General features: G+C 41.1%; 1 pseudogene; it reads right to left on the bottom strand.

Annotated features, from left to right (window-relative positions):
• Nucleotides 1–505: 505 nt before the first annotated feature.
• On the bottom strand, nucleotides 506–1281 carry LOC112401027 (WASH complex subunit 3-like; annotated as a pseudogene).
• Between the last annotated feature and the right edge of the window lie 2192 nt (nucleotides 1282–3473).

A 3473-nucleotide genomic window follows, 5' to 3' on the forward strand; every position in this document is an offset into this window, starting at 1 on the left:
CTGAGTTAGCAATCAGCCATCAGCACAAGCGTTTACGGATGCCAGGCACTTGTCATTATGTTTCAGACCTGCCTGCAGAACGTAAGTGTGAAAGTGTTGTACCATGATGGTTTGATTTTAGGAAGTTCAGTCTTTTATCAGGATTCCTTTGTCAAGGTTTTCTAGCAACTCCCAGGGAATGTTTGCATGTTCTATGCGTCTGTGCTGGTTGATGCATGCCATCTCCATCAGTCATCCAGCTCTGCATCTTTGCACTCCCCACTTGTCACTATCACGATGGAGCAGGCCATTTTCTACCACTTCTAACTTTTTTATTAAATAACTTAAAAAAACTTTATTATTATAAATGCTTTATTTATTTATTTTTTTAACATAGAGGAAGCTTGGTGGTGAATATGTAGCCATTTGATGTTTTTATGACTAAGAGTTAAAGCTCAGGCTCTCTTTCTTATAGAATGTAAATGTGCACCAACACATGTATCTGTAATTGTTATCAAAATTATACTTAGTCACTAAAAGAAGATTCGCTATCTGAATTTTCTTCTGTATTTTTTTCACCTTCACCATCAGGCACTGGACCATCTGGCCTCTCAAGAAAACCTGGGTCTAGTCCTTCCGATATCATTTTGTTTCTTATTGCTGTCACTGGAACACCCACTTGAACCATTTTGAGGTATCTGGCATATCTTGGATCCTTGACTACAGTTAAGATATTTTCTGGTGTTACTTCACTTTCCTGTGTCCAGAGTCTTGTAAACTGCTGTGATTGCTCTGAAGTGGTTTCACAATGTGTTTCATTTGTGATCCTAGTTACACTTATAAGAGATACTTCAAATGTGACATCATCTAGCCCTGGGATAGATGTCAACTTTGCATCTAAAATATTGAGAGTTGTTTCAATTTTCTGGATACGAAGAGAAAGGTCTGCCAGTTTCTCCTCACAAACTGTAGAGAAGTGGTTGAGGAACCATACAGTATGCACCACAAATTGGTTTAGAAATGCCACCATTCACCATTCTTTTTTTTTTTTTTTTTGCGGTACGCAGGCCTCTTACTATTGCGGCCTCTCCCATTGCGGAGCACAGGCTCCGGACGCGCAGGCTCAGCCGCCATGGCTCACGGGTCCAGCCGCTCCGCGGCATGTGGGATCTTCCCGGACCTGGGCACGAACCCATGTCCCCTGCATTGGCAGGCGGACTCTCAACCACTGTGCCACCAGGGAAGCCCCGCCACCATTCTTTTTATGCCTGACCCCATGAGAGGAAGCCCATCCTCATTCATCTCCTCAGCGGGCGGGGGACCCCATAAATTTTGTACTTAGTGAACACATGCACATAACCTTAAAACTCTAACATAAGCAGTCCTTAAAGGTTTATAATTTTAAAAGTTATTCCTTGCACTGACCATCATTTCTGTCCCCCAGAAGCAATGCCTCCTTAACTCTTCTAGCTACCTCCCCCAGTATTGACTTCATTATTTCTAAAATTTTGCATATACTAAGGTATCCACTGACTTCTCTACATGCTGCATAAGGACTTAGACCATCGCCATGTCCCACCATTTTCCTTTTTCTCCATAACACTCCAACATAGTCATGTTTTACTAAATCAATACTCCATGTTTACATTTTTATGATTTTGCAAATACTATTCAATTCACTAGAATTATGCTTCCTTTTGTGTCCAAACATATATATCTGCTGGAGTTAATACTTTATTAATAATGAGTATTAATTTTCTTGGTTCCTAGAGCCCTCCCTCCAGGAGCCCTCTGTCCTCCTCATCCTGCCTGGGCTGATTTCTCTCTTAGCTTGCTGAAAGACAGCATTCCTAGGGCTGGCCCTTGGTCAATCTTCAGGATAACATGCCATATTTTCCTACACCTCATATCTCCCTCTTCCTTGGTTTACCCCTTTGTTTTGGTCTACTATCAATACTCAGTTTGCTGCTATTCCTCCTTGCATCATTTTACTCCAGTCTTTTCCAAAGAAAGATTGAGAAAGATACTGATGTACTGAGTACTTGTGCACATGAAACATTCTTTATGCCATCCTTGCACTTATTTTGAAAGTTATGTATTACTAGGATAAAATCTAGAGTCTAGAAGTAAATCTAAATCTAGGACAAAAATATTTAAAAGGTGCTTTTTAAGATTTCAATACTGCTGCTGTGTTGAGAAAACTAATGTCATTTTGCTTCCAGTTCTGTTATAGTTGATCTACTGTTTTTCCTCCCTGGAAGATTTTACGATCATGTTTTTTTCCTTTGAGTTATGAAGCGTTACCACAATATGCCTTGGTTTGGTCTCAGCTTGGGTCCAGAGACGGAGATTGATGTGCAAGAAGCTTACTGGGGACTGCTCTTGAAAACAGCGCTGTGAGGGAGAGGGCTGGCAGGACTGGGCAGAGGCAGAAGCTGAGCTGCCACAGAGACTCCAGCCAGTTCTATGAAGAGACTTCAAAGCTATCCCACCTTAGGCAGGTAGGCTGAGCCTTTATGCACCCTTCTCCTGTTGAGTAGTCAGGGATTTGAGCCATTCCCAAGAAGGGACTGATCGTGGATGAGGCAACGCCCTTGAGACAGTGTTAAACACCCAAGAGGGAATCATCTGAGAATTGTCCACTATCAACAAAGCTGGGTCATGTGCAAATGAGTGCTTCAGTCCTGTAGGAAAATCTGGGTGGCACACAACATTATCCACTATAATATGGGTCTTATTGTAATAACTGTGTTGAGCTCTTGCTGGACTTATTCAGTCTGAACACCTAAGTCCTTCAATTTGGGGAAAATTTTCTTGTGTTTATTATTTGATAGTTTCCTCTCTTCCTTTTTCTTGTTATCTTCTTTTTTTTCCTGTGAGTCATATTTTGCTTCTGTAGAACTGACCTTCTAATCCTCGTCTTTCTTTTTCTATTGACTGTCTCTGATCTTTTCATCCCAAGATGTTTCTTCAACTTTATTTTCCAATATGCTTGTTGTGGTCATCTAATAGCATGATGAATCCGAGACATATGAATAGGGCACCAATAGCATCTACTATATGGATTAATAACTTACTTATCGCTTCAGTGGCATTTTGTGGAATTTTGGGAGGGGGAATACATAAACCCAGGTGGTCTATCTGCCATTTTGAACCAGGAAGCATCAGTTACACACTGTCTTTACTCAGTCTGCCACTGTTCCTCTTCGAATCACCTCACTTCAAGCATAATCAAAGAGAATCTACTCAACTCAATGGGAGGCTGAGATCAGGCTATAATGTTCAGCAAGACTTTACCAAAGACCTCAGACCAATTGAAGTTCATTACCACACAGGAAAATTTTAAATTAGCCGTTAAATATGTCTTCTCTCAGAGTCCATAGGTCCAATTCATTTCAAGAGGCATCAGTTGCATGTGTAATTAATCCAAACTTTGCCCCATGTTTCAGGGAACAGCTCACATCTCCTCTTTGGGACACCTTGAGTACACCTCT

This window comes from Neophocaena asiaeorientalis, unplaced genomic scaffold (genome assembly GCF_003031525.2).
Source record: "Neophocaena asiaeorientalis asiaeorientalis breed wild unplaced genomic scaffold, Neophocaena_asiaeorientalis_V1.1 scaffold130, whole genome shotgun sequence".
Lineage (NCBI taxonomy): Eukaryota > Metazoa > Chordata > Mammalia > Artiodactyla > Phocoenidae > Neophocaena > Neophocaena asiaeorientalis.